At 42.1% G+C, this 23,220-nt stretch overlaps 1 pseudogene; it reads right to left on the bottom strand.

Annotated features, from left to right (window-relative positions):
* Positions 1-476: 476 nt before the first annotated feature.
* LOC112257285 lies at positions 477-22,574 on the bottom strand (annotated as a pseudogene).
* Between the last annotated feature and the right edge of the window lie 646 nt (positions 22,575-23,220).

Consider the following 23,220-nt stretch of genomic DNA (forward strand, 5'->3'; position numbering starts at 1 on the left):
ATCTGACAAATTGGAAGTCACTGGTGCGTGAGCCCGCTGTCAGGTATGCCTCATAATTATTACTACGTAGTGTTCCTACTCCGTCCACCTCTGCATAGTTGGGAGGGAAATACGCACAAGGAACAGCGACTGCTCCATCAAACAACATTCTAGGCTTTCTCCTATGGCAGAATGAGAATAATGAAAGTCAGGAAAAAGGTGGAAACAGAGACCAGTGCTATTATCAAATAGAAAGTTAGTTTGGAACTATCTTCCTAAGCCATGTCTTTCAGTTCTGGAACTTCAGCCAAGTTGTCTGAAATGAGTAAATTTACATCAAGAAGAGAGAGAGGGTTTCAGTTATCATTCACTGATATAACAAGGTTCTGCTTCATATTGTCAGATTCAGAAACGTCCCGTTGTGCCCTGATCTCTCCGCTGTGGAGACCAATAGTGGAAAGTCCCGGATCAGTTAACTTCACGATCTGATATGAAAGTCAGGCGTTCTGTCCAGAGTCAGTATCCACAGCAATCACATTGGAAACCAGGGAACACACCAGAGCAGCTATGGGGACCATCTCGGTCATCAAAGAGTTCCCTGCTGGAGCAGGGTATAATATCGGGGGAGAGTCATCATTCTCATCTGTTATGAAGACACTCACAGCCACATTACTGCTGAGTGGAGGAGAACCATTGTCTCTGGCTACAACGTGGACTTTGAAGCTCCTAAACTGCTCATGATCAAATGCTCTCACAGCACGGATCACCCCCGTGTCTCCGTTGATGGATAAAAATGAGTACACCGAAACACCGTTGATCTCACTGGGCAATAGAGAATAGACCACTGTACCGTTCTGTCTCCAGTCTGGACCTCTGGCAGTAACAGAACACATAGAGGAGCCAGGCTTGTTATTTTCAGTCACATAGGCGCTGTAGGATTATTCTTCAAACACAGGTGGGTTGTCATTCACGTCTGACACAGATACATGAATAGTCTTTGAGGAGGATAAGGGTGGAGAGCCCTCGTCAGTGGCAGTGATAATTCAAATATATTCTGATATTATCTCACGGTCTAATTTAGAGTTATAGTTTTTAATCAAAGGTTTTAGTTTGAAAGGAATATTCTGTTGAATGGAGCAGCGGACCTGTCTATTTCCCTCAGTCTTCATCGTGTACATTAATGATGCCACCTCTGTGCCAGGTAACACGTTCTCAGGGATGGGATTTTTCAAAGATTTAAGAATATCACAGGTGCATTGTAATTTCTAACTGTGATTTCAACAATTACTTTTGTCATGGAAACTAAACCAGATCCATCTTTCGCCTGGATAAGCATTTCATAATATGTTTCCAATTCAAAATCTATTCGTCCAATTACTCTGATATCGCCAGTATCCCTTTGAATAGAAAACAGCTTCGCTGCTTTATCAGATATACCACTGAAATCATAGCTCACTTCCCCATTTTGTCCCTCGTCAGCATCCGTGGCACTTACTGTAGCTACCATGGTACCCCAAAGGAGAATTTTCCAGAAGACTGACTTTATAGGCGTCTTGACTAAATACTGGAATATTATCGTTTGCATCCAACACAGTGACGTGTATCACTACAGTTCCAGATATCTGTGGAGTTCCACCATCAACCGCAGTAAGTAACAACGTCACCTCCTGCTGTTGTTCTCGATCCAATTCCTTCTCTAACATCAACTCGCCATATTTACCACCGACTGTATTTGTACGAACAGCCAAAACAAAATGTGCATTCCTCTCGAGCATATATGCTTTGAACTGCGTTTAATCCGATGTCCTCATCATGGGCTTCATCTAGGAAAAAACGTTGCCCTTTATTCGCTGATTCTCTAATTTCTAATTATATGTGGTCACTAGGAAAGACCAGTGAATTGTCATTTATATTCTGAATTTGAACAGTAATACGGTGTAACTCTAAAGGATTTTCAAGTGCGAGCTCGTATTTCAAAGTACACGAAACCTTGGACCGCACAGCTCTATCTATTGTTTCAGCGATAATCAAATCCCCCGGGTTGGCATTGATATCACAGTAGAGTGTTCTGCTGCCATCCATGTCTAAACGAGCTTCACGCGCCAACAGCCTCTTAGCATCCAACCCGAAATCCTTTGCTATATTTCCAACCACAGATCCACGTTTCATCTCCTCCCGAATAGAATAGCTCACATCTCCGTGGCTCGTGTTCAGTTTTAACAGAGAAAGGAGAGTCACACAGAGTATTGAGTCAGAGAAAAGGTTGTGTCCCATCTTCGAGGTAATCCTACTGAAATGCTGCATAGTCTGGTTGTTCTTGATGAAAACATATTTAAATAAAATAATATAGGTTGTACAGCAGTAGGTTAAACGAAGGGAAGAGACGCAGCGCCAACAACCAGATTATCCAGTGAAATTATTATGTCACGCAGAGGGTGTTTTCTTGCTTTGAATATTACGGTTGTGGGAGGAGAGGCTGAGGAGAGATATATCTGTTCACGCCTGGTGTATAGCGACACACTGAGTATTTATATCAACACTGCCGTTACTGACTGTAAAAAAGGGGGGTGGATTTGAGGCTCAACATGTTTAGAAACCCATTTTTCTATGTCTGACAGTTGATGAAATAAGCGATAGTCTACACTTCACACGCTTTAGGCTATATTATAGTAAACAATCAAAGTCAGAGGTAGCCTATACGGTAGTCTGCTATCATAAAATCCGATATTGAACTACAGAAGACTTCGCAAGACGTTGGAAAACATCACAAAGAATTGCAAAAACAGCAGCAGAGTATTAACAAACAAACAAACATCACACTAAATCAAATCCGTATTCACTGTATAGTCTCAAGTAAATCCTCCATTTCATAAACGGATGTATCTATGTATGCTAGATTTCAAATAATTAGATTAATTTTCCTGAAGCACCATTGATATGTAAAATAACGAATAATCATATGAAATAATGATTTAAAATTGTCGTAAAAATCCCTGATGACATTCCTTAGAAAAAGGTAAGACCAGAAAAAGTTAAACTATCATATCTTTAACCTTCCTGCTGTGTTCCGGTCGAATTGGACCGATTTACACGTTTTCTCTCTGAAAAATGTAGTTAATTTAATCTGATTGACATAAGGATCCATGACTTTGTCCACACAGGGAATCTGAACACCCAAAATACATTTGGATGATTTTCACTACATTCTGGGTGTTTTATTTAACGTTTGTACACCTATGATGATCCCTGTCAAAAAAATGACTTGTCATTAGAAATTAATGGGTGAGACTAAAATTAGTGTAGAAAATTGAGTTCAGGCACATGCACATTCATCAGATGCACACACTTCCTCTCCCAGACCCCACATGCATGTGTGTCTGAGCACACACACCTCACTCCCCTTCTTGGCTTCCACTGCAACCCCCACGGGAACCTTTCCCCAAGAGAATATTTCTCCACTGGAACCACAACTGTTGGCATTCTCACAAACAATCACAGCATTGTTTCAATAATATATAGAACTTTTCTCGCAGCTCTAGTATATAATGCTTTTTTGATGCCTGTGGCAGCACAATGGCCAAACGATATATTGCATGTGAGGCTCTTGATCATATCTTTGATAATGACACTGGTGAGGAGAAGAGAGACCTTGTTAAACTTTGACACAAAGTAGTCTGTGATAAATAGCACAATATGTTTCATCTGAGTATTTGTTATAGTCAGAATAATCCGTACATTATGATTTTTTTTAAACTCAAAAACGAGTTGTATGAGCTCAGGTCAATGAGGCCTACAGGCCACAAATAGCAAATAGAAGTTCAAAACGTGTAATGTTCACAATAACTTAAGTTGATAAAAAAAATCTAGCACAATATTATGTGATCATATATGGATTATTATGGATTTATAATCAGCTATAACAGGGCGGTCATTTTAGACCGGGAACACATAATTAATTAACATGAAACGAAAACAACAGGAGGGTAAATCTGTCGTCTGCATTGGCCATGCAGCATTTATGGTGACATGGCCTCTGCAGAAGTCAGGGCATTCATACTTCTTGCGATTCACGGAGCAGCGCAGAGCTGTTGAGCAGGGCTGTTGTGAAGGAAGTTGTCCAGGAAGTGAGTTTGTGTTTATACGGGACCTCCCGCCCCCACCTACCGTCAATCAATCATGTCAATGCGGAGCTATACGGAGCCCGACGCATTGTTACGATATTTGGGATCTGCACGGCTACGCGGTACAGAGCTCAAATTGTCCTCTGCATGCCTCTGGAAGCTACGCAATTGCGTCCGTACTCATTTTCCGATCAAGCATAATTGTCTTTTAGTCATTCCATTCCGGAAGCCTGCAGAGATGTGGGGGCTGTCCATAATAGTGGTGCTGAAATACCAACGACCTCGAATAGGCGAACGGTTGCCATAGGATTTTTATTTTTTAATTTTTTATTTCACCTTTATTTAACCAGGTAGGCTAGTTGAGAACAAGTTCTCATTTGCAACTGCGACCTGGCCAAGATAAAGCACAGCAGTGTGAATAGACAACACAGAGTTTTACATGGAGTAAACAATTAACAAGTCAATAACACAGTAGAAAAAAAGAGAGTCTATATACATTGTGTGCAAAAGGCATGAGGAGGTAGGCGAATAATTACAATTTTGCAGATTAACACTGGAGTGATAAATGATCAGATGGTCATGTACAGGTAGAGATATTGGTGTGCAAAAGAGCAGAAAAGTAAATAAATAAAAACAGTATGGGGATGAGGTAGGTAAAAATGGGTGGCCTATTTACCAATAGACTATGTACAGCTGCAGCGATCAGTTAGCTGCTCAGATAGCAGATGTTTGAAGTTGGTGAGGGAGATAAAAGTCTCCAACTTCAGCGATTTTTGCAATTAGTTCCAGTCACAGGCAGCAGAGAACTGGAACGAAAGGCGGCCAAATGAGGTGTTGGCTTTAGGGATGATCAGTGAGATACACCTGCTGGAGCGCGTGCTACGGGTGGGTGTTGCCATCGTGACCAGTGAACTGAGATAAGGCGGAGCTTTACCTAGCATGGACTTGTAGATGACCTGGAGCCAGTGGGTCTGGCGACAAATATGTAGCCGACTAGAGCATACAGGTCGCAGTGGTGGGTGGTATAAGCTGCTTTAGTGACAAAACTGATGGCACTGTGATAAACTGCATCCAGTTTACTGAGTAGAGTGTTGGAAGCAATTTTGTAGATGGCATCGCCGAAGTCGAGGATCGGTAGGATAGTCAGTTTTACTAGGGTAAGTTTGGCGGTTTGAGTGAAGGAGGCTTTGTTGCGGAATAGAAAGCCGACTCTAGATTTGATTTTCGATTGGAGATGTTTGATATGAGTCTGGAAGGAGAGTTTACAGTCTAGCCAGACACCTAGGTACTTATAGATGTCCACATATTCAAGGTCGGAACCATCCAGGGTGGTGATGCTAGTCAGGCCTGCGGGTGCAGGCAGCGAATGGTTGAAAAGCATGCATTTGGTTTTACTAGCGTTTAAGAGCAGTTGGAGGCCACGGAAGGAGTGTTGTGTGGCATTGAAGCTCGTTTGGAGGTTAGATAGCACAGTGTCCAAGGACGGGCCGGAGGTATATAGAATGTTGTCGTCTGTGTAGAGGTGGATCAGGGAATCACCCGCAGCAAGAGCAACATCATTGATATATACAGAGAAAAGAGTCTGCCCGAGAATTGAACCCTGTGGCACCCCCATAGAGACTGCCAGAGGACCGGACAGCATGCCCTCCGATTTGACACACTGAACTCTGTCTGCAAAGTAGTTGGTGAACCAGGCAAGGCAGTCATCAGAAAAACCGAGGCTACTGCCGATAAGAATATGGTGATTGACAGAGTCGAAAGCCTTGGCCAGGTCGATGAAGACGGCTGCACAGTACTGTCTTTTATCAATGGCGGTTATGATATCGTTTAGTACCTTGAGCGTGGCTGAGGTGCACCCGTGACCGGCTCGGAAACCAGATTGCACAGCGGAGAAGGTACGGTGGGATTCGAGATGTTCAGTGACCTGTTTGTTGACTTGGCTTTCGAAGACCTTAGATAGGCAGGGCAGGATGGATATAGGTCTGTAACAGTTTGGGTCCAGGGTGTCTCCCCCTTTGAAGAGGGGGATGACTGCGGCAGCTTTCCAATCCTTGGGGATCTCAGACGATATGAAAGAGAGATTGAACAGGCTGGTAATAGGGGTTGCGACAATGGCGGCAGATAGTTTCAGAAATAGAGGGTCCAGATTGTCAAGCCCAGCTGATTTGTACAGGTCCAGGTTTTGCAGCTCTTTCAGAACATCTGCTATCTGGATTTGGGTAAAGGAGAAGCTGGAGAGGCTTGGGCGAGTAGCTGCGGGGGGGATCTGTTGGCCGAGGTTGGAGTAGCCAGGCGGAAGGCATGGCCAGCCGTTGAGAAATGCTTGTTGAAGTTTTCGATAATCATGGATTTATCGGTGGTGACCGTGTTACCTAGCCTCAGTGCAGTGGGCAGCTGGGAGGAGGTGCTCTTGTTCTCCATGGACTTCACAGTGTCCCAGAACTTTTTGGAGTTAGCGCTACAGGATGCAAATTTCTGCCTGAAGAAGCTGGCCTTTGCTTTCCTGACTGACTGCGTATATTGGTTCCTGACTTCCCTGAACAGTTGCATATCGCGGGGACTCTTCGATGCTATTGCAGTCCGCCACAGGATGTTTTTGTGCAGGATCTCTTAAACCTCTTAAACCTTGCGTCGACACTACACTAAAAAAAAGACAGAAAGACACTTTTGGCAAATATTTAGAGCCTGTGGCTACCCATTTCAAGTTTCAAAATGTCCAGTAATGGTTTAAAACATTAAAAAGTGGGCGCTGAATCAAAATATTTTCATGGACAAAGTTATCATAAGAGAGAGGAGCAAAACCAATGGCAGAAAGTAAGCACACTGGAACAGTTTACTACATTTATTGAATTAAGTCTAGGCTAAACAAGCCTACCATGCTTTAAATGCTTATGAGCCTTAAGTGGATATTCAAACTGCACATTTCAATTTGGTAACTCAGCAAATTATATCAGACCACTGTTATCTTACCTCATCACAATCTTCTGCACTGTTCTGAGTAATTGTACTTTCTCCAATGGGCTCAACTTGTCTCTTCATTATAAGATCAGCAGGCAGCATGCTGTCATTGTAAGATCTTACAAACTTGAAGTCACTGGTACGTGTACCCGCTGTCATTTATGCATCCACCTCTGCATAGTTGGGAGGGAAATACGCACTGGGAATGGCGACTCCTCCATCAAACAACATTCTAGGCTTTCTCCTATGGCAGAACCTAATGGCCAGGATGACAATAATGAAAGTTAGGAAAAAAGTGGTGAAAGAAACCAGTGCGATGATCAAATGCTCTCACAGCACGGATCACCCCCGTGTCTCCGTTGATGGATAAAAATGAGTACACCGAAACACCGTTGATCTCACTGGGCAATAGAGAATAGACCACTGTACCGTTCTGTCTCCAGTCTGGACCTCTGGCAGTAACAGAACACATAGAGGAGCCAGGCTTGTTATTTTCAGTCACATAGGTGCTGTAGGATTGTTCTTCAAAGACAGGTGGATTGTCATTCATGTCTGACACAGATAAATTAATAGTCTTTGGGAAGGATAAGGGTGGAGACCCCTCGTCGGTGGCAGTGATAGTTAAGTTAAAATCTGATACTATTTCACGAACTAATTTGATTGTAGTTAGCAGAGAGTAATAGTTTCTCATTGAGGGGTTTTAGTTTAAAAGGAACATTCTGTTGAATGGAGCAGCTGACTTGTCTATTTCCCTCAGTCTTCATTCTGTACATTTAATGATGCCCACCTTTGTGCCATGTAACACATTCTCAGGGATGGGATTTCTAAGCGATTTGATAAATATGTTTGGTGCATTGTCATTCACATGTGTGATTTCGATAATAACTTTACAATTTAAGGCTGACCCAAACCATCTTCTGCCTGTACTCTTATTTCATAATATGTTTCCTCTTCAAAGTCAATGGGGCCAATTATGTTTATTTCCCCGGTTGTCTTGTTCATAGAAAACAGCTTCCCAGCTTTGTTACTTATACGTCTGACGTCTGACGTCTGACGTCTTATTGACGTCTGTGTTCAGTGCAGTGGGTAACCTCAAAGTCTCCTGCAGTGTTGATACTCCTTCTAATAAGTTATCTGGGCTCCTCTTTAGTGTCTGATCAGCCTGCAGCGTGCTGTCATGTTATAATATGCAATCTGTCAGGTTATAATCTGATATTATCTCATGGTCTAGCTCATCTGTATTTACCAGAGAATAATAGTTTTTGATTGAGGGGTTTTGTTGAATGGAGCAGGGGACCTGCCTATTTCCCTGTACATTAATAATGCCCACCTCTGTGCCAGGTAACACATTTTCAGGGATGGGATTGGTCAGAGATGTCCAATGTATCAACGGGGAATTGTAATTGACAACTGTAATTTCTACGACTATATTGGCAAATGACCTCAATCCTGAGGCATATTTGGCTTGGATACTTATTTCATAAACGGACTCTTTCGAAGTCCATCCGTCCAGCTAGACTGATGTCTCCCATTTTTCGGGTCAAGATAAAATAATGTATTAAATTCCACTGAGATGGGTCCAAAACCGTGCATATCTTCCCCATTTGCTCCCTCATCTGCATCTGTTGCTGTCAGAGTAATAACTAATGAACCTAATTGAGAATTGTCGGCCATACTGGCTAAGTACTGGAATATTATAATTTGCATCTAGAATAGTAACGGGTATAAATAACTACAGTGCACACACATGATAACACAAGCACTTTACACACACATACACATGGATTTTGTATTGTAGATACAGTATGTGGTAGTTGCCTGAGGGAACACACTTCATGGGTTGTGGAAAGTGTTATGAAATGTAATGTCATGTAACATTTTGTAATTGTATAACTGCCTTAAAACTTCTTATGGCTGGGGGGCAGTATTGAGTAGCTTGGATGAATAAGTTGCCCAAAGTAAACGGCCTGCTCCTCAGTCTCAGTTGCTAATATATGCATATCATCATTACTATTGGATGGGAAACACTCTAAAGTTTCTAAAACTGTTTGAATGATGTCTGTGAGTATAACATAACTCATATGGCAGGCAAAATCCTGAGGAGAAATCAAAACAGGAAGTGAGAAATCTGAGCTTGGTATGTATTCACCATAGTTCCCATTGAAATCCCCTTGAGATATTAATGATGTTGCACTTCCTAGAACTTCCACTAGATGTCAACCATGTATAGACACAAAGGAATACTCCGGTTGGAACTTTATTGAAGCTCTATGTTAAAAACATCCTAATGAATGATTCTGTACTTAGTTTAAAATGTTTCTTCGACCTATAATATAACTTTTATAAGTTTTTGTCCGACGTAACGCTGACCAGAATGAGCATTTGGATATGTTTACTAAACGCGCTAACAAAAGGAGGTATTTGGACATAAATAACGGACATTATCGAACAAAACAAACATTTATTGTGGACCTGGGATTCCTGGAGTGCTTTCTGATGAAGATCATCAAAGGTAAGGGAATATTTATCATGTAATTTCTTGTTTCGGTTGACACCAACATGGCGGCTATTTTGACTATTTTTCTGAGCGCCGTCTCAGATTATTGCATGGTTTGCTTATTCCGTAAAGTTTTCTAAAATCAGACACAGCGGTTGCATTAAGGAGAGGTCCATCCATAATTACATGTGTATAACTTGTATTATCATCTACATTTATGATGAGTATTTCTGTTGAATGATGTGGCTATGCAAAATCACTGGATGTTTTTGGAACTAGTGAATGTAACGCGCCAATGTAAACTTATATTTTGATATAAATATGAACTATATCAAACAAAACATACATGTATGTGTAACATGAAGTCCTATGAGTGTCATCTGATGAAGATCATTAAAGGTTAGTGATACATTTTATCTCTATTTGTGCTTTTTGTGACTGCTATCTTTGGCTAGAAAAAATGGCTGTGTTTATTGTCGTTTGGTGGTGACCTAACACAATCGTTTGTGGTGCTTTGCTGTAAAGCATATTTGAAATCGGACACTGTGGTGGGATTAACAACAAGAACCTTTAAAATGGTATAAAATACATGTATGTTTGAGGAATTTTAATTATGAGATTTTGGATGTTTTGAATTTGGCGCCCTGCACTTTTACTGGCTGTTGTAATATCATCCCGGTAACGGGATGTCAGCCCAAATGAATGTAACTGGATCCCAGGAAGAGTAGTGGCTGCCTTGGCAGCAGCTCATTGGGATCCTTAATCAATACAAAATACAGTGCCAGATTTCTGTGTTGTACCACCATCAACAGCAGTAAGTAATAATGTCACCTCCTGCTGTTGTGCTTGGTATGGTTCTTACTCTAACACTAACTCACCATCTTTTTCAGCACCAGGTTTGGTATGAACAGCCAGAATAAAATGGTTGTCCCTTTATAGTGTGTAGTTCTGAACAGCTTTCAGTCCCATATCCCCATAGTGAGCCTGATTAACCGCAAAACGAGTACCTTTAACGGCTGATCTCAAATGTAACGCTATCCTCCCCAAATTGTGCAGCATTGTCACTCATATTTTGAACCCAAAGATCTATGTTATGTAATTCTAAAGGATTCTCCAGAACAATTTCATATTTTTGAGCATGAAATCCTCCCACCGCAAAGCTGCTCCCTTTCTACGACGAACACATCACCAGTATACAGATTGATTTCACAATAGCGTTTGCTGCTCCTATCCTTATCTAAGCAAACTTTCCTAGAGAACAGCTTTTTAGCATCCAGATCCAGATCCTTGGCTATATTTCCGATCACAAATCTGCGTTTCAGCTCCTCCGGAACATAACTGGTTTCAATCTCCATAACTGGTGCACAGGAAGAAGATAAACAAAGCCAGGCAGAACATCGAAGCAGAGAATGACAATCCTCTGTATTCCATCAACAGAGAACACAACTTAATCCAAATAGGCCAAATTAGAAAAAATACAGTACTATCGAACAAAATAAATGTTTGCGACCAGTAGATCAAAATGTACCACGTTAAAATGTTAAGTGGGCGACCTCCCTACATGGCAATAATAAGGTCTCCTTCCTCCCTGGAAATTGCATCAATGGGCGGAGAGATGGATTTGAAAGCTACTGCTGGTAAATAGCGACACTACATGTAGTTTCACAAAACTGCAGAAAATTGTTTGCAAGGCTCTCAACAATTGTATGGAGGAGAGTCTGCCACGCATATGAAAACAAAAAAACACACCAGAGCAGTTTTGGGGACCATCTCAATCATCAAGGAGTTCCCTACTTTATCAGGGTTTAATATCTGGGGAGAGTCATCATTCTCATCTGTTATGAAGACACTCACAGCCACATTACTGCTGAGTGGAGGAGAACCATTGTCTCTGGCTACAACGTGGACTTTGGAGCTCCTTAACTGCTCTTAATCAAATGCTCTAACAGCGTGAATCACCCCTGTGTCTCCGTTTATGGATACAAAAATCAAATCAATCAAATCAAATCAAATCAGATTTGATGATGAAACCCGGAACCCCATTGACTTTATTGGGTAATATAGAATATACCACAGTACCGTTCTGTCTCCAGTCTGGGTCTCTGGCTGTAACAGAACACATAGAGGAGACAGGTGTGTTATTTTCAGTCACATAGGTGCTGCAGGATTGTTCTTCAAAGACAGGTGAGTTGTCATTTATATCAGAAATTTAGAAAATCAAAATAACACTTGATGACAAGGACGGCGTTCCTCCATCGGTTGCTATTATGTTGACATTATACTCAGATATTTGCTCCTGATCCAAGGGGGCTCTGTTCATTAAGGTGAAGTAGTTTCTAATTGGTGTTTAAAATGTAGGTTTTACACAATGAAGCCCTTCACTCTGCTGTTCTCTCCATGGTCCTTGTCCTTAACATTAATAACAGCTATTTCAGTGCCTGCTGGATCGTTCTCTGGAATCGGTAACGGATTTTACAGTTATTGTGGGTGCATTGTCATTTAGGTCAGTTATTTCTACAAGGACTTTGCAGTGTCCAAGCTTGACCTCCGCCTGAATCACTTCATAAAACGAGGCCTTTTTGTGGTCAAGCTCGCCTACTACTGTAATCTCCCCACTGTTTTGGTCAATGTGGAATAAACCCTTGCTGCTTTGCTGTCCTTGCTGCTTTCAGACACATTTCATGTAATACGCTTTTTGACCATTTGCTCCCTCATCATTATCAGATGCAGTAACCTTGACAACAGAGTTGCCTGGACTTAAATTTTTAATCACGTTAACTGTATAAAGAGTTTGTGTGAAAACATGGGCGTTACCATTAACATATATGCCGACAACCTATATGACGAGGATTACCCCCATCAATTGCCGTCAGTGTTAGAGAATGCTCCCCTTCTTTCTCTCGGTCAAGGTTATTTTTCAAAACAAGTTCCACAACTTTCTTTACTGCCTTTTGATTCCAACACAAAGTACTTAAGTCTCGAGCCAAGGCTATTTTAAATCGACTCCCAGTTGGAGCGGTCTCGCTTATTTCCAATTTGATGAAAACCTTTGGGAAAATGGGACGGTTATCATTATTGTCCTGTATTTCCACCACGATATTATGCAGTTCCAAAGGGTTCTCCAAGATGAACTCAAAATGCAAAAGGCAGGGTTCCACAAAGCATCTCCCTGTCGATTATATAGAGAACAATGAGATCTCCAGAGTACAGTTTCTCTCCCTGGTAATCAACTCGGGCTTTCCGAACCCTCAGTTGCCTAACATTCAAACAAAGGTCACTGCTCAAGCTCCCGATTACATGTTTTGTCTTTGTCTCTTCGGGAACAGAATATATAATGTCCGCAACAGAGGCCTAAATGATGGTAAGCAAAATCACAGTACACTGCATACGCCATTTAGATCCGCACGGTGTAGTAAATATCGACATTCACTTAGGCCAATGGCCATGTGTCACGTTCTGACCTTAGTTCTTTTGTTATGTCTTTGTTTTAGTATGGTCAGGGCGTGAGTTGGGTGGGTTGTCTCTGTTCCTTTTTCTATGATTTGGGATTTCTGTGTTTGGCCTGGTATGGTTCTCAATCAGAGGCAGCTGTTGTCCCTGATTGAGAATTATACTTAGGTAGCCTGGTTTCACTTTTGAGTTGTGGGTGATTCTTTTCTGTTCTGTGTTTTATTTCACCATTCAGGACTGTTCGTTTTGTTGTTTTATTGTTTTTGTTTCAGTGTTCACTATTCTTATTAAAAACCAAGATGAACACTTACCACGCTGCGCTTTGGTCCTCTCCTTCATACGACGACCGCTACACAATGTCACAAAAAAATTCTAAATATGTCAACAAGTACAGCACATTATGTTCCGCAATGCACGCAATGGCCGAGTGGATAAATCCTGCTCATATAGTTAAAAACGAAACGGGAGTGTTTAAAGGCCCAATTTTAATTTATTTTTTATTTCACCTTTATTTAACCAGGTAGGCTAGTTGAGAACAAGTTCTCATTTGCAACTGCGACCTGGCCAAGATAAAGCAAAGCAGGGTGACACAAACAACAATACAGAGTTACACATGGAGTAAACAATAAACAAGCCAATAACACAATAAACAAATCAATGACACAGTAGAAAAAAGAAAGTCTATATACAGTGTGTGCAGAAGGCATGAGGAGGTAGGCAATAAATAGGCCATAGGAGCGAATAGTTACAATTGAGCAGATTAACACTGGAGTGATAAATGAGCAGATGATGATGTGCAAGTGGAGATACTGGTGTGCAAAAGAGCAGAAAAGTAAATAAAATAAAAACAGTCTGGGGATGAGGTAGGTAGATTGGGTGAGCTATTTACAGATGGACCATGTACAGCTGCAGCGATCGGTTACCAAAATGTTCAAGCTTCAAATTTTAAAAATGAATCTCTCCAGAAATAAGTCTCTCACTGTTGCTGCCTGTTATAGACCCACCTCAGCTCTCAGCTGTGCCCTGGACACCATATGTGAATGTATTGCCCCCCCATCTATCTTCAGAGTTCGTTCTGTTAGGTGACCTAAACTGGGATATGCTTAATACCCCGGCAGTCCTACAATCTAAGCTAGATGCCCTCAATCTCACACAAATGATCAAGGAAACCACCAGGTACAACCCTAAATCCGTAAACATGGGCACCCTCATAGATATTATCCTGACCAACATGCCCTCCAAATACACCTCTGCTGTTTTCAATCAGAATCTCAGCGATCACTGCCTCATTACCTGCATCCGCTATGGGTCCGCGGTCAAACGACCACCCCTCATCACTGTCAAACGCTCCCTAAAACACTTCTGCGAGCAGGCCTTTCTAATTGACCTGGCCCGGGTATCCTGGAAGGATATTAACCTCATCCCGTCAGTAGAGGATGCCTGGTTGTTCTTTAAAAGTAATTTCCTCACCGTCTTAAATAAGCATGCCCCTTTCAAAAAATGCAGAAATAAGAACAGATATAGCCCTTGGTTCACTCCAGACCTGACAGCCCTTGACCAGCACAAAAACATCCTGGGTCGGACTGCAATAGCATTGAATAGTCCCCGCGATATGCAACTGTTCAGGGAAGTCAGGAACCAATACACACAGTCAGTCAGGAAAGCAAAAGCTAGCTTTTTCAAACAGAAATTTGCATCCTGTAGCTCTAACTCCAAAAAGCTTTGGGGCACTGTAAAGTCCATGGAGAACAAGAGCACCTCCTCCCAGCTGCCCACTGCACTGAGGCTAGGTAACACGGTCACCACCAATAAATCCATGATAATCGAACATTTCAATAAGCATTTCTCTATGGCTGGCCATTCTTTCCTACTGGCTACCCCAACCCCGGCCAACAGCTCCTAATCCCCCGCAGCTACTTGCCCAAGCCTCCCCAGCTTCTCCTTCACCCAAATCCAGATGGCAGATATTCTGAAAGAGCTGCAAAACCTGGACCCGTACAAATCAGCTGGGCTAGACAATCTGGACCCTCTCTTTCTAAAATTATCCGCCGCCATTGTTGCAACCCCTATTACCAGCCTGTTCAACCTCTCTTTCGTATTATCCGAAATCCCTAAAGATTGGAAATCTGCCGCGGTCATCCCCCTCTTCAAAGGGAGTGACACTCTAGACCCAAACTGTTATGGACCTATATACATCCTGCCCTCCCTTTCTAAAGTAATCTAAAGCCAAGTTAATAAACAGATCACTGACCATTTCGTATCCCGCTGTGCAATACGGTTTCCGAGCTGGTCATGGGTGCACCTCAGCCACACTGAAGGTACTAAACGATATCATAACCGCCATCGATAAAAGACAGTACTGTGCCGCCATCTTTATCGACCTAGCCAAGGCTTTCGGCTCTGTCAATCACCGTATACTTATCGGAAGACTCAATAGCCTTGGTTTCTCAAATGACTGCCTCGCCTGGTTCACCAACTACTTCGCAGACAGAGTTCAGTGTGTCAAATCGGAGGGCCTGTTTTCCGGACCTCTGGCAGTCTCTACCACAGGATTCAATTCTTGGGCTGACTCTTTTCTCTGTATATATCAGTGATGTAGCTCTTGCTGCGGGTGATTCCCTGATCAACCTCTACGCAGATAACACCATTCCGTATACATCTGACCCTTCTTTGGACACTGTGTTAACTAACCTCCAAATTAGCTTCAATGCCATGCAACACTCATTCCGTGGCCTCCAACTGCTCTTAAACGCTAGTAACCCTGGTTCGATTCCAGGCTGTATCACAACTGGGCTTGATTGGGAGTCCCATAAGGCGGTGCACAACTGGCCCAGTGTCATCTGGGTTTGGCCGGGGTAGGCCGTCATTGTAAATAAGGATTTGTTCTTAACTGACTTGCCTAGGTTAATAATAATAATAATAAAGATTAAATAAAATAATACAAAATTGAAAACAATTGTATAAGTCTCCGCACAGCAGAGCCTGGACCATTTCAGCACCATGGACAGCAGTGATTACCGCTCTTTTACCTTGCAAAAGAGCCATTGGTTTCAATGGGATTTCCCTGTTAAAATAAAGGTTAAATAAAAACCATAAATAAATACTAGGCCTACCGCATGTTGTTCAGAGGATCTAATTGTAATTATAAATCGAGTAGTTTAAGTACTGGATGCTGAGACAAAAATAGTGGTGTTTCAGACAAAATACCACGGTATGACACAAAATTACTTGTTACTTTTCTAATGACTTGGTAACCAGTTTATAATAGCAGCAAGGCACCTCGGGGGTTTGTGGTATATAGTCAATATACCACGGCTAACGACTGTATCCAGGCACTCTGCATTGCATCGCGTCTAAGAACAGCCCTAAACCGTGGTATATTGGCCATATTAACCAATAAGGTGCCTTATTGCTTAATCACGCATCCCCAGCTATGTTCATATTTGATTGGGTAAGGATATGCAGGTTGTATAAATCGGACCGCTCTAAAGGGATTGGTGTATACTGTAAAACCCATCACATAAAGAGATGAGCCAGGATCTCTCTTCAGGCGCATCACTGCCACATACAGGCACTACCTTGGTTGCATTTAGACAGGCAGCCCAATTCTGATATTTGATTCCACTAATTGGTCTTTTAAAATAATCACATCAGATCTTATTAAGAGCTGATCTAATTGGTCAAAAAAGATCAGAATTGGGCTGCCTAACTAAATGCAGCCTCTGAGCCACGTGCTAGACAACAGCACAGGCAGCCAGTATCTCTCAATAACTGCAATGTGCAATATAAATCACAAAGGATCTGCTGATAGACCAGATTTACAGTAATGAAATGCGTGTGCAAAGACCAGCAGCTTATTAGTGTAATATCTGTAGGCCTAGTCAATTTTCAGCAATGCTTTGATTCAAATCTCATTGGCTGCTGCTGGAGACCAGGAGTTTTAGCAAGCCACTGTTGTAACGGTATTCATCGTCTGAAGAAGAGGAGTCATCGGACCAAAGCGAAGCAAGGTAAGTGTTCATGCTTGTTTTATTAAAACTGAACACTATAACAAAAATAAACAAGAGAATAACCGAAACAGTCCTATAAGGTAAAAACACTAACCAGATATTAACTACCCACAAAAACCATGTGGGGAAAAGCTATCTAAGTATGGTTTCCAATAAGAGACAATGATAGACAGCTGTCCCTGATTGAGAACCATACCCGGCCAAAAACAAAGAACTACAAAAACATAGAAAAGGGAACATAGAATGCCCACCCAAATTACACCCTGACCAAACCAAAATAGAGACATAAAAAGCTCTAAGGTCAGGGCGTGACAACTGTTCCCATCTCAAAAGTATGTATTCTTAATAATTAAAGCTCATCACATAGGCTATAGAGCAAGATATGACAAAAGCAACCCATTTGATTGCAACTTAAATTCATGCCACTTGCGGGCGATTCCTTATTGACAAACCCTGTCAGGCCCTGTCAGGGCAGCACTATTCACAACACTAGTGTAAAGTTTATATCTTGATGGTCATAACACAATTATTTTGAAGAGTAACAATTCCTGTAATAGCTGATTCCATATTCTGTTTTTGGTTGAATTTAATTTATTTTGGGTAACAGACATACAACAAAAAGTATATTTTGGACCCAGAGGATATCACTTGAAAGTAAAAATTTAAACGCTTGTTTCCAGTGGTCCTCAAGCTCCAATGGTAAGTTGACACACAAAAGAAAGCACAAATCAATCTCCATACCAGATGTTACTGTGAGTAACCCATCACTTTATGTATATTTTGGTGAATGAAATAACAGACTGGAATGAGGGTTTCTTACCTGTATAGCCTATATCATGTCCTCTGAAACGGTGGCCACACAAGGAGCAAAGGTCTGTATAACTGTTGCCTTACTAGAACATAAACCATTATACAGAATTACCAAACATGCAAGTCAGTGCAGATACATAGGGTTGTGTGTTGGAATAGCACAACACACTTTGTTTAACACACAGTGCAATGTTAAAAGATGCATGCACCTACACTCTTAGAAAACAAGGTGCAATCTAGAACCTTTTTGGTTCCATGTAGAAACCTTTTTTGTTTCCAGATAGAACTATTTTTCCCTGTGTGGAAAGGGTTCTACATGGAACCAAAAAGGGTTCTCCTATAGGGACAGCCAAAGAACCCTTTTCAAACCACTTTTTCTAAAAGTGTTGTGTGCATGATCACCCAGGCCAGTACATCGTATCAGTAGTCTAGGGCAGGCTGCTATATCGTTTGTCAAATTAACCATAATACTTTGAGATGGTCATGTTTCCGTATATATAAAGCCATATTCCAAGTCGGCCTAGACCTATTCTGGGATATAATGATATAAGGGTCACGGCGAGTGTTGGGGAATTCGATCTCTATTTTTGTGTGATCTTAGCATGGCTAGTTTCTTTGTGGCGTTCATGATGACAAAAAGTTAAGCCTATGCTAATCAGTCATCACCAAAGAAAGTAAATCCCAATCACCACATAATCAATCAGCATAACAGCTGAAGTACTGGCTAACAGCAACATTCTTTTTTTATTTGCATGTTGTTGTCTTGGCCTAGGTTAGAAGATGTGCGTTTCAAGTTGTCAACATACTATGGACAACACTTTTCTGCTGTTTGGTAGCTACCTTCTCACAAGTCATTCAGGCAATATATTCCTGCTTGGATTGCAGCTTGGCGCCATTGACCGCGACTTGAGAAAGGTTCTGTCTGACGCTTCATTCTGGGAGCATTTGTTTTTCGTCTCCCCAAAGGTACTCTCAGCAGTGAGAAGAGGTATGCTTTGATTAGAGTTATGGTGTGTTTATGCGAAGTGGATAAATGCTGTTTAATTGATGGGGTAACATGGGTTGGTTCATATATGATAAGACAGGGACAACAAAATAAAAACCTCTCTCTTTTTCGTTCGCACATTATGTGCACGCATACGCACACACACACACACACACACACACACACACACACACACACACACACACACACACACACACACACACACACACACACGCACGCACACACGCAAAAACATAATCAGTAGCACTGACAGTAAACACTCCCAATTGCATGATACATGGGGTTGCATATCATCTCATTTCAGCTTGTGAGTGAACACAGACACGCTCTGCCACATTTCAGCTAATTGACGGGCAAAATGCAAATCCAAACAAGTTGATGATGGAATGTCACAAAAATGACACTTAACCAGTCTCCGACTTCAGCTCTGATGTCTTTGATGTCCATCATTTCATTCCCTTGATGGCTCCTCTCCTGGCCTCTCCCCATGTGAACAGATTCATTGACAGATACAAGGATAGTGCAGTGAATTTGACTCCATCTTCCTCATCTGCCTTGGCATAGCAGCTGTAGCCACTGGATGCCTTAACTCCTCCATCAGTCTTATACTTCCTCCCTTCCCTCCTACAGACAGTCTTAACCAACACACCCAAGATATTTGGTGGCCTGTTTTAAAGGATGCTCTCTAGAGTGATCTGTTTTTAATGATGCCCTCCTCCCTTAAGGACACTTTAGGTATCTTGGGTGTGTTTATTGAAGGACAAACAGCTGCTGACGTATGGTGGTACATTATAAATGTATAGAATTTGAGTCTGTGGGGTTGAGAAAGGTCAATATCAGGAGTGGTGGAAAAAGTACTTGATTGTCATACTTAAGTAAAAGTAAAGACACTTTAATAGAAATGACTCAAGTAATAGAGAAAGTCACCCAGTAAAATACTACTTGAGTAAATGTCTAAAGGTATCTGGCTTTAAATGTACTTAAGTTCCATGGGAGGAGAATGTGCTCAACTGTCATACTTGAATAAAAGTCAAATGTAAAAGTAAATGCTATCAAATTCCTTATATTAAGCAAAGCAGATGGCATGAATGTCTTGTTTTTAAAATTTACAGACAGCCAGGGGCATACTACAAAACTCAGACATAATTTACAAACACAGCATTTACGTTTAGTCCACCAGATCAGAGGCAGTAGAAATGACAAGGCATTATATTGATAGGTGGGTGAATTGGACCATATTGATGTCCTGCCTGAGCATTGCCTTGCTCCTAACTGAAGTCTGCATTTGTAAGTTTAGCGACGTTTGCTCAAAGTAGACCAAACTCTAACAGTAAAGTGGCTTAAACCCAAAACACTGCAAAACATACTGATGTTGTAGATACTCTATGTATTGCATTCCCCACATGTGGGACCTATGCTTGGTGCTGCCCCTTGTGAGTGATTGCCCCAGTTTAGCCTCTGTGAGGGAAGCAGCCTGTATGAGTGAAGCAGCTTGTGAATGATTTTACTCCCAGACTCCCAGATGACATGGCTGGGTACTCAGCCAGACAAGCCCAGGGGGAAGAGGAAAAAAATATTGTCACTGCTTCAGCTCATTCTGGCCCTGGTAAACCTTTAACCCAGGCCAACAGTCAGCCTGTTTCCTTCAATGAAGCCCCCTTATAATGAAATGTCCTCTTCTTACCTTTCTAACCTTCTACTGCCAGTCTATTGTTCTCTTCTTACTACTGTGTTTTTGTTGACTAGATTACCGTTGCCGTTGGGATGAAAATGGTGACATATCTTTGAACAAATAAGAGATGACATTGATACATACATACAAAGATTATTACCCAAGATGGCATAGCAGTCAGACGTCCTTTGTCCTTGTCTTGTCGTGTCCCGTGTATATATATATTTACACCTTTCTTCGCATATCTTTTATATATTTTATTTTCTAAAAACTCAACTTCAAAACACTCTCCTGCAACCTGCCTCACCAATTTAAAAAAAGTATTATTTACCTCAAATCTGAAATCCACAATAGAATCTAGCCAAAAGCAAGCCAGAAACTAGCCAGAATCTAGCCAGAAGCTAGACAGTTTACTGGCTAATGTTAGTATTCAGCTAACCACGGTTTGTGGTCATCAGCTATCCTTTAGCTCGAAAAGCTATCGCCAGTTTTCTACAACGCGACTCAGACCAGAACATACCAGACCTATTCTTCTCTCCATATCCCCGGATTTCAACCGCAAGCTCTGGACATTTACATCTGGATCTCGCAGCTAGCTAGCTGCTATCCGTGTGACCATTGGCTTACGTCAATCCCGGTGCAAACATAAATTACTACGGAGCTAGCCAGCTGAAGAGTTTCATCAGCCACTCTGGGCTAAAATCACCTATCCGGACCCGTTTTACTGCCGATGCGGAGCCCCATCGGGCCTTCACGACTGGACTACCGACGTTATTCTGCCCGAGGGAGTTATCCAACGGGCTCCTCCGTCGCGACGTTACCTGAAAGCCCATCTGCGGCCCGCTAATCGTTAGCTGTCTTATCGGCTGCTACCTGAATAGGTCTATCGGACAATTTTTCTTGAGTCACTATAAGTATATCTATTTTGCCAATTGGATTGATCCCCTCTACCACACGGAACCCCACTAATCTACCAAAGGAAATGCACGAGGTGGCTAAAAACAGACCTCCATCATCTGCTAGCTTGCTACCGAAGGCTCGGCTAGCTGTCTGAATCGTCGTGACCCCAACCAACCTCACTACTCTCTGGACCCTTATGATCACTCGACTAAGCATGCCTCTCCTTAATGTCAATATGCCTTGTCCATTGCTGTTCTGGTTAGTGTTTTTTGCCTTATTTCACTGTAGAGCCTCTAGCCCTGCTCATTATACCTTATCCAACCTTTCAGTTCCACCACCCACACATGTGATGACATCATCGCATGTGTGGTGACTTGGCCAAGGCTTTCGACTCTGTCAATCACCACATCCTCATCGGCAGGCTCGATAGCCTTGGGTTCTCAAACGATTGCCTCGCCTGGTTCACCAAGTACTTATCTGATAGGGTTCAGTTTGTCAAATCGGAGGGTCTGTTGTCTGGGCCTCTGGCAGTCTCTATGGGGGTGCCACAGGGTTCAATTCTTGGACCGACTCTCTTCTCTGTATACATCAATGATGTCTCTCTTGCTGCTAGTGAGTCTCTGATCCACCTCTACGCAGATGACACCATTCTGTATACTTCTGGCCCTTCTTTGGACACTGTGTTAACAACCCTCCTGGCAAGCTTCAATGCCACACAACTCTCCTTCCATGGCCTCCAATTGCTCTTAAATACAAGTAAAACTAAATGCATGCTCTTCAACCGATCGCTGTCTGCACCTGCCCGCCTGTCCAACATCACTACTCTGGATGGTTCTGACTTGTGGACAACTACAAATACCTAGGTGTCTGGTTAGACTGTAAACTCTCCTTCCAGACTCACATCAAACATCTCCAATCCAAAGTTAAATCTAGAATTGGCTTCCTATTTCACAACAAAGCATCTTTCACTCATGCTGCCAAACATACCCTTGTAAAACTGACCATCCTACCGATCCTCGACTTCGGCGATGTCATTTACAAAATAGCCTCCAATACCCTACTCAATAAATTGGATGCAGTCTATCATAGTGCCATCCGTTTTGTCACCAAAGCCCCATATACTACCCACCACCGCGATCTGTATGTTCACGTTGGCTGGCCCTCGCTTCATACTCGTCGCCAAACCCACTGGCTCCAGATCATCTACAAGACCCTGCTAGGAAAAGTCCCCCTTATCTCAGCTCGCTGGTCACCATAGCAGCACCCACCTGTAGCATGCGCTCCAGCAGGTATATCTCTCTGGTCACCCCCAAAACCAATTCTTCCTTTGGCCGCCTCTCCTTCCAGTTCTCTGCTGCCAATGACTGGAATGAGCGACCAAAATCTCTGAAACTGGAAACACTAATCTCCCTCACTAGCTTTAAGCACCAGCTGTCAGAGCAGCTCACAGATTACTTCACCTGTACATAGCCCATCTATAATTTAGCCCAAACAATTACCTCTCTCCCTACTGTATTTATTTATTTATTTTGCTCCTTTGCACCCCATTATTTCTATCTCTACCTTGCACATTCTTCCACTGCACATCTACCATTCCAATGTTTTACTTGCTATATTGTATTTACTTTGTCGAAATGGTCTTTTTTTTGCCTTTACCTCCCTTATCTCACCTCGTTTGCTCACATTGTACATATACTTATTTTTCTACTGTATTATTGACTGTATGTTTGTTTTACTCCATGTGTAATTCTGGGTTATTGTATGTGTCAAACTGCTTTGCTTTATCTTGGCCAGGTTGCAATTGTAAATGAGAACTT

This window comes from Oncorhynchus tshawytscha, linkage group LG09 (genome assembly GCF_018296145.1).
Source record: "Oncorhynchus tshawytscha isolate Ot180627B linkage group LG09, Otsh_v2.0, whole genome shotgun sequence".
NCBI lineage: Eukaryota > Metazoa > Chordata > Actinopteri > Salmoniformes > Salmonidae > Oncorhynchus > Oncorhynchus tshawytscha.